Genomic DNA, 9,612 nt, shown 5'->3' with positions numbered 1-9,612 from the left:
ACGGCTGTGGGTCAAGCAGACGACTGGGCTATTGGGACTAGCATCGCCGGTGTAGCAGAGAAGAGGGAGTCAGTGCAATGAAAGACAAGCTGAAAGGGGCAGAGCCAAGTGGGTCACAACAGTGTGGTGCAGACAGTCAGTGGGAAAGGGGGGACTGTGGTACCAGGACCTCTCACTAGTATAGGATTAGGGAAGGGCTAGTCGTTGCTACACTCTCTCTAGGCTGCCCCATCTGTGTTGGGATGGACTCGAGCTCCGGCAGGAGATTGAGTCAGAAGTGGGAGTCTCCAGCTTTAGGGGGAGACACCCAGGGCATAGTCCCGGGAGAGCCTTATCCCTGTCTGCGAAGGGACAATCCAAGACATGGGGTACAGCAGGCTCCCTTCCCATGAGCCAGAGCAGGGGAAGGAAAAGCCTGGATGCTACACTTTGCATGCTGGGAAACGGGAGGACACGAGCACCCTTTAAATATAGACTCCACATCCTCTCAGCCCATTGGCAGCATGTAGGGAGTGCACATGGGTGCACGTGCACCCCCTGAGATCGGCCATGCACCCCCTGGAAGCGCCAGCTGTGCACTTCCAGTTTCACCACTGGCTCAACGATTGGCTGCTGGGGGACCCCCCCACTGGGTTGGCAAACTGGTACCCCCCCAGACTCGGGAGGCACCAGTTGCCCATATCTCAGCCATTTGTATGGGAGGCAGCACTGAAGCAGGAGGTCTTGTCTGCTGGGCTGAGAGCCCCCCTAGAGCTGCTGGGAGTGCAGATAGGGGCTGGGGAAGGCACACCTGTGTCAGCGACTGCTGGTTTTACTGGGGAGTTGTGGGCAGGGGCTTGCTGGTATTCTGCTGGGGCCTGGAGAGGGAGTTGCGGTGTTTGCAGTGGGGCGTGGAGACCTTAAAATGGATGGGGAAGATCATCTTGGCAGCTGCAGTTTGGTGTGGACAAAGCGGGTGGCAAGAAGGACAGCTAAAAAGAGGCAGCAGGAATGAAGATATGCAATGTGCGTGCGTGCGTGTGTGTGTGTGTGTGTGTGTGTGTGTGTGGGGCCACAAACACAACGACTAGATCATTAACATGAGCTCGACAGAACCAGGATGAGGGGGGACGGGTGTCTACAGCTCCACTTAACCAATCCGGCCTTACCAGTCCTGTGACTTTATCATGCATCCCGCCATGGGTGGTGCTTTTTATATTAACTCCATTTTTTTACAGGATTTAAATATGTGAGGATCTCAGTGTGGGGGACTTTTTAAATTGTAAGTTTTCATCAGTTGTTCTTACGAGGAAGGCTTAAAGACATCACCCAGGAGTGACTTGAAGGCTCAGCACCCCATCTCCCCCCCTCCAAACCTAAAAGTTAGGACCGATAAACTAATTATTGCAGGTAAGAGGTAACGGACCTTGGCCATGCATCGGCTGCCCTGTGGCAATTGTACGCTCTTATCCTGTGGCCGTTGAAAGGTAAACCACTGGAGCTCCCCCTTCTATGAAAGAGGACTACGCTTTCACAGTTTACGTCCATTGCCTCGGGGAAAGAGCGTGCACATGGGCCGTGGCAGACAAGTTTCTTTGGGTAAATCCAATATCTTTTATTAGACCTACTCAAATAGTTGGAAAAAGTCTTTGTGCAAGCTTTCGAGTACAAATGCCCTTCATCAGGCTGAGGAAGCATCCGCAGTCGGTGCATGTCCTTCCTGGACGGTACCTTTGAGCAGCTGAAACAGAATAAAACCCAGATCTTTTATACTCTGCAGTAGATAGTTCACACATCCATGCCCAGCATTAAAGTATAATATATTATGGATTCTGTTTAAGTCTCACATTTTTGGTGGGGGACCAGGTTTCCGAGTTTTGCTTTTTGTGGGGAAGAGGGTTGTGGTTTTTATCTTTTTTTAATGTTTGGGGCCACTAAAACACTAGACTTCTATCTTCCCCAGAGAGGAAGGTCTGCCCTGAAGTATACAGACTGATACTCCTTGTTAGCCCATCTTATTGCAATGTTGCAAAATCTAGAGTTAAAGAAGGCTTCAGTGCACACAGCCCATATCCCACCCCAGGAGGTCTTGGTCGCTGGTATATATAGTGTGTATGATAGAAACCAGTTTTACCCTGGTGAGCAGATGGGCTACAAGAAGTCATAAGTCTTTCCACTCCCTTTTTATTGCCTGCCAGAGCTGGCCAAATGTCTACACCTTAATTCAGGAAAGCATCCTTCTTTAGGGGGAGGTAAGCACGAGCTCCTCTAAAGTCCCCTAGCTTGGCTTAAACATCTCTTTACACGATGTCCTGAATCAGAGCCTGGATATCTTCCTCTCATTTGGTCACGGCATGGCCACGTCCGCCGAGCTTGGCTGCTGATGGCATGCAATGCTAGACACGCGTAGGAAGCACAGCCCCCCCCAAAAGAAAGGTGAAATGGAGCCAATGCCTCCCAGGGATCCGCCGAGCTGAAGATCCCGATGAAGGATCGCCAGGCTGGTCCCCGTGACCTCGGGCTGTCACAACCAAAAAAAGATAAGCATCTCCATCTCAGCCCCCATGATCTTATCCTTCTCGGATTCGCCTTAGCAAGAACAAATGTTACAAATGAGAAGGGTATAATGCTGTCCATCACCCATTGACACCGTGTGCCGGGGGAATTCAAAGGTAAATATTTGCCATCGATGTTTAGATTAGGCTCCATTAATAGCAGGAAATTCAACAACTGGCAGCCTTTTCTGTTCTCCTGCTTTCTTCACTGCCTTGACAATATAAGGCCACCCTGGCGACAGCCCAGCAAAAAAAATGGAACACATTTCAGACATCGAGGAGAGATAAAACAAAGGGACGAAGCGGAGGAGACATTTTCCACATTGGCCTTTTCATCCTGGTCTCTTGTTGCGATCACCATTCAGTGAAGAAATTTGTCTCTCACCACTGCCCACTGGGACTAATTGCCTGAGCAAAGCATTTAAATTGGAGCTGTCAGGAGAGTGCTCAATCTGGGTATGAAAACCTCCAGCTTTCCTTGCTCCTCCTGCACGCTGACCACACACACACACACGCGTGCATGCACAACCCTCTCTCTCTCTTAATCTATTGCTTTTCATCAGGTCCCTGTGGAGGAGTGTATCAGTGGAGTGGAGCTTGGGCATCTTTTAAGGGATGCCTTTAAAAAGGTGATTTCAGCAGAGGTCCCTGGAGAGCTGGCTGAAAGCTTCTCCTTGCAAGGCATCAGTGAGTGGCATCAAGCACCCGCGTGTGGGTGTGCAAGGAGCGGGGGGGCAGGATAAAAAGGAGCTTGGGTCAGAGATGGGGGGGTGCATTATAACAATGGCCGGCACGTGGCAATATGGGAATGTGTGCTGTTTTCCAGATGCAGGGCTCTGAAAGAACGTGCTCTTTCCATCTTGCCCTGCCCGAAGGAAAGTTGCACCAGCCACGATGCAAATCAGTTGCCTTTGCAGAGTTTCCTTTTTTTGTTAATTTAAATAGCATATGCAAAGCTTCCAGTCCCAGCTAAACTTTATCTCTGGGCTATGCCAGCAAGCCCTCTCTTTCTCCTCCTCCCTCTTTTTTCCATGCACCCTCCAGCACTCTTAGGCCCCTACCTTCCAACTAACAGGAAGCAACCGATATAACTTCAAAGCCACTCATCCATCTCTGCTGGCTTCAAGCACCTGGCACCAAGATGATTCAACAGAAGAGCCTCAGATTAGACTTAAATGAGTCCCTGACCGCTTTAGGTATTTGAAGGATTTAGTGGCATTTGATGTCTTCTCTTTCCTTCACTATTATAAATACAAAGAACTGGTGCCTTCTCTTTGCTGCTGGGCTTTGCTTTTTTCTTGGGGTTTTTTTTTGTTTGTTTTTTGTTTTTGTTTGTTTTTTTGGCCTGACTTTAAAGCTAAGAGGACAGCTTGTTACAAAAATAGAGGTGTTCATGGGTTTTCTTGGGCTCGAGCAGGATGGAGTAGGATCGCACTTAGGCGCCCAAAAGGAGAATAGCCTCTGGTCCCGAGGATCCCACAATCCGCCCATGAAGCACCGAGAGCAAATGAGGCACAAAGTAACTTGCCTAAAGTTCCCCGAGACGTGTGTGTCGGTGCACGGCGTTGCATCAGGTTTCTAACGGCTCTCGTGCATTCTCCTGTCGATCCCAGGGGCTGCCGCATCTCCGTGATGAGCAAATGACCCATACGCATGTAAAGAGAGAGATTAGGCTAACCCCAAACTTTGCATCCAACTCCTTTGACCTTTTGGATAGCTCAGGAATGCCCCTGAATCAAAACTTTCTCGGGCCAGGCCTTGCGTAATTTATAGTATTTAGAAGCTGAAACGCTCCCCCGCCAGCTCCGCTCTGAAAATACCGCACGTCAGACACCGGGTCCAGATGGATTTCTCTCTGGAGCTGCCCAGTGACAGCACAAGCGGTGGGGCTCTGTTGACAGGAGCTCGACAGAAATTATGTGCTGTTTATCTGGTAACACTGCTTTGTGCCTACCGCACAACCAAGAAGCCCTTGCTCTTCTAACCTCTTGGCCTGCTACTATATACAGCGGAGCCTACGTTACAGTTTCGGTAACCATGCTTCATCCTATGACAAACACTGTGTAAAGCAAGCAGGCCTGTATTGTCATCTTTAAAGCAAACTATTGGCTGCTGGAAATAGGTTTGATCTATAGAGTTTAAACCTCTGTACTGATGCTAAGGCTATATCTGGGAATCATCAGCACATACAGCCAAGGAGCCTTCAGCAAGGCCCCCTGAGCATGTTAACCCCAACAGCTAAGCGAGGAGTGGGGAGGGTTGGAGCCCCCTTTAACTTCTTGGATTGTTTTCTTCTGGGTTTTAAGGCTGGAAGGGAGCCATGGGATCATCTAGGCTGAACTCTTGCACAGATCAGAGACCCAATAATTCCTGCGTCATTCCTGTAACTTCTGGGAAAGACCTCCAGCCTTGAGCTAAGGCTTGAAGTGATTTGGAGAAGACACTCTACCCTTTGGTAAGTGGTTTCAGTCCTTAACTGCTGTTAAAATTTGTAGCCGGGGGTGCTTATCCTAGTAGTCATGCCCTACGGCACCTGGCACTCAAGCTGCACAGGTATGCAAAATGCCCATGCCCTCCAGTGAGTCCCCTTCCCCTATTCCCAGTTGCCCATCAGTGTGTCCAGGGAAGAGAACTAGGGAAATTAGTAGGGAAACTGGAAACACGGTCTGACTAGGAAGGCTGGAGCCTCAGAGCAAGGTACCGGCTCAGGGAGGCAGCACCTGATGTTTTGCTCCACCGTTCAGTAATCCCTGCACTGTGCAAGGACTCAGCGTTGCACTCTTCTGCTTTTGCTATGGGTCACCTATGCCAGGCTGGGACTCGTCATTTCCCATCAGCGATGGTGCATCTGGTGACTCCAAAGCATAACCAGAATCATTCCCAGTTGGGGTTTTCTTAGACTCATCCACGAAGCATCCTTGCAATGCTGCTCTTTACCCAGCTACCACATCGATGTTCCCGTGCGAGTGACCTTTGCAAAAGAGCTCGAGCTTAAAAAATGAAGCCCGGAGCAGGGAACATACATTTAAACAGTGTTAAAATCATTTAAACAGTTTACAGAAAGTGAAAAACAAAGTGGTGGAAAGTACAAACTGACCCCTTCCCTCAAAAGCATCACGCTCTTTGCAGCGGACCTCAGTCATAACCATTACGTTTTGGCCAGTTGTGTGTGTTCCCCGCTGCCATGGAGCTCAGAGGCCTGCGTGTCTCTGCTGACCGCTGGCCAGACGGACGTGCACCTGCCCAGCTCGCACCTAGGCTTGAACGGTCACAGCTGGCTTGAACTCAGGAAAGAAGGAGGGAGCTCGGTACCAGTCACAAAAGCCCCGAACCTCAGTACCATTGTCCACGTGGTCATTCAGGGTCTAAGGCCATAGGTCACAGCAAATGATAGCAACCGAGTCCCTCCAGACTTACTCTGGGATAAGTGGCATCAGAAAGTGGCTCTTCCTCTTGACTCATCAGGGTGTGAAGGCCATTTGAAGGGGATTTGTTCCAGTCCCTTGAACCCAATGTAACTGTGGTGCACTTGGCAATATAAGAGGGATACACATCCTTCTGCTTAACTGCCGGAGGTCAAACCATCCGTCTCCCCGTGGTAGGAAGCTGCGTGCATGTACCAGGAGGTAAGGTAAGAGTCAGCCCTTCTTCCAGGCTTGCACACATATAATTTAGGTCTGACTGTCCCTTGCATCCAAGGGAAAAGAAACATAGAGATGTGTAACTCGGGCAGGACGGACTCTAAATAGACTGGGTTTACCGAAACGAAAATGATTATAACATGTGCTAAGCAGAGCCCACTGCCCTAGGATCTGAACGTAGGAACAGCTTACCTTTGGGAACGTGGGTGCCTCTATCACTCAGGAGCGGTTTTGCAGTACCTGGCCATGTGCAGTCTCTCTCCGTGGTGAGCAGCAGCTAGGAGAGGTAGTTAGCTGTATTAGTCTGAAATCACGCTGAAGCCAAGGCAGATATGCACCTTATAGACTAACTAAATGAAAGAGAGAGAGAGCATGAGCTTTTGTAAACCCAAGTTCACGCCATTAAATGCTGAGAAATCACCGTAGCTTAGCTTCCACTGATCATGGGATAAGGGCACGCACATGGGTACTTACTGCTGAGTAGCTGATGGGAGGCAAAGCCCTGCCCCGATTCACATGCTCACACCCTCCCCGCCACCCCGTAACAACAATGGTGAAGACACGGCAGCACGGGCTTTAGCAGACAAAAACAACCAGGGAACGCCCCAGCGCTGCTGGATTTGGAAAACTAGAAATATTGCACTGGAACTTCAAAACGACTGCAGTCAATGAAAAAACGAGCGTGCGCTGCAAAAGTCTTAAGAACATGCAAGTGTAAATGGGGTTTTTCACCCTCAATCTACATTCACAGTGCTGTAAATAGTATTTTGATCATTTCACTCGATCCCTGGGCAAAACCAAGACGTCTGGATTGAATTGCTCGTCAAGGTTGCTGCCCTCTGCTGCTACACCCTTGCTTTTGGAAGCCCAGTGACACACGTGTCCTGCCTCCGAGCGCGGCCCCGCACGTGAGGGCTGACACGAAAGCAATCCAAGTTTGCCTGAAAATGGCACGTGGGCCAAATGCTCTTTCAAATGCAAGCCCTCCTTGGACCTGCCTGAACGATCGGACACCAGCGTCCCTTTTGCAGTGACCTCTGATTTTGGCTGTGCAAACACAATAATTATTGCATGTCTGGCAACACTGGTGTGTACTCGAGGTCCCCGTTAGGTTTCTATTTTGGTTGTAGCCTGTCCTGGGGCCCATACTGCTGGGTCGTCCCTGCTATCGCTCCCCATGCTTAATGAGGCCAAGCTAGCACAGATTGATGGTACGTATTAAAATCATCCCTTCACTTAGGAGTGGAGACCTCCCCAGTCTCAAAGGTGCCCATGTGGGGTCAATAGAGCTTCCCTGAGCGGGTGAGGGAGCTGGTTCTACATTTAAACCACCTGGCCCAAAAAACTATTTAAAAACCTGGTCAGACGCTAGACACAAGGGCTGACTTTGTTTGAAAGGGTAATAATCCCATGACAGCCCTCAGGGAAGTGAGTTCCCTCTGCTCCACAACAAGGTGAGATTTTTTTTCTTCTTCTACAAACAGCGATTGGCCTTCACTGTAAACGTGCCTGTAATGACTCCTCAGAGAAGCTTCTTTGCCCAGCCACAAATGCATAAAAATCACGGGAAACAGTCTGCCCAGGCAGCTTGCTCGGCGGAGAGAAGATGAAGCTGGTGGACTGGAGCACTAATGAAGTCCATCCTGTGAAAGGGCCATTGACTTCACTGGGACTGGGGGACATGCCCCTTGTCCTGGGGTTGCATCAGGAGAGACTCTCGTTGCACCTTACAGAAGATGTGGGCAGAGTCCCACAGCAGGTTCAAATGAAAGCTGAGTGTCAGCGTCAGCAGTAACCCTAACCGTTCTCATTTCACGGCTCAGCTTCCGCGGTCCATCAAAACTAGGTTTGGTTTTGCTCCGTGCTCCCAGAGGCAGGGCCCGCTTCCCCGGGCTGCAAAGTTGGCCCTGCACCTTGCGTCGCGCATTGTGCCACGAGTCGGAAAAGGTGTCAAGCCGCTGTGCAGCTTAGCACAACAAGCTGCCTACACTTGGGGTGGCAGGCAGGGGGAACATGGGGGGCCTGCAGAAGTGTGCCGGGCAGGAGGTGGTGCTGTGTAACTGGTCTGATTTTTGATCTTTCGCTGACCGTGGGCTTGAAAAGTCATGGTGGGCTTGAACATGTCTCCTCTGCCCTAGCAAGAAGCCACACACCATGGCCCCTCCACCAGCATCACTAACCTCTGCTAAGAGCAACGTGCATGCCTGTTAACTGGGTGAACAAAATGTCCATGGTGGTAGCTGTTCAAATGCCTTCAGAGTTAACTCCCCTGAAGACAGGAGCAGGTGGCACATGCTTCAGGCCTGCACGTTGTCTCCAGGCTTAGGCAGGGAGGGACAGCGATCGTTAACATTATCCAGGGACCCTTCGTGATGACAATAGCTGCGGATGCTGAACCCTTCTGCAGCAAGAGGCACTTTTGTGGCTACAGAGCATGCCTGGGTCGACCTAGAATTTCTCCAGCCGTGAGCAACAAGATCCACGGACCAGAGGAGGATGCTTTTATCTGGAAAGGAAAAAGCCAGCCTTCCTCTGGGAGTGGGGGAAGGAGAGAGGTCCAGAGAGGAGGAATTGGAAAAGTTGATCTGCCTTCTCCTATCCTGCCTTCCCTGGGCCTTGACCCTGCAGCCTGGCAGGGGCCATCCTCCCCTCTGCTCTGCTCCTGGCTGTATCCGGGAGATCCCTGACTCCTTTTTCCCACAGCCAGCTCTGTTTCCAGAGGCAGAAAATGGATAGTTTACAACACGCTCCTTGGATGCTCACTTTGAACCAGACTGCAGTTCTTGTGTGAAATACAGCTGTACCATATCCTGCCTGGGTGAAGACGGGCCTAAGAATTGGGCCCAGGACACGGAGGGCACTGCTCTGGCGGTCCTGAGGCTGGCTCCCAGCACGCCCCGCTTCCTGGCTGAACTGGGAATGATCAAAAGCTACATCCGCTCCTTCCAGGCTTCGCAAGGCACAGCGGCGCCCTGACCAGCAAAGCAGACGGGACATGGCTAGGGACAGACAACAGACATGCCACATAAACCAGTTTAAGGGATCGGAAACTGGTTTAAACCTGTAACCGAACAGAAGTTGAGCCCACATCAACCAGTTTCAAACTGCCTGAAACTGGTTTAAGATCAACTTGGTTGAATGCAGTATCAGTCTTAACTGATTTGGGTCAAACTAGTTTACACGATGCCTGTCCCAGACCCACAGGTTCGAGCAGCTTGCCATAAACAGTGGAAAACCTGCCCGCAGAGCAGGGGAAGAGAGTCGCTTTCTTCTGCTGCCGTCTTTCTTGGTTCCCTTCCCTGGGTGCCCACAAGATGGAAGGCCCTGTGGTGTTTCTCACACTCATCAGCAGACTTAGTTAAAGATATTGTTTAGTGAAGCTCTATAAACATAGTTAACGGGTTTTTTTTTATTTCAGTTAAACACTTGCAGTTAAG

The sequence above is a fragment of the Crocodylus siamensis genome, chromosome 3, assembly GCF_052110815.1.
Source record: "Crocodylus siamensis isolate JL-2025a chromosome 3, ASM5211081v1, whole genome shotgun sequence".
Lineage (NCBI taxonomy): Eukaryota > Metazoa > Chordata > Crocodylia > Crocodylidae > Crocodylus > Crocodylus siamensis.
The sequence above is the reverse complement of the archived record's forward strand: the minus strand, read 5'-3'. Positions refer to the sequence as shown.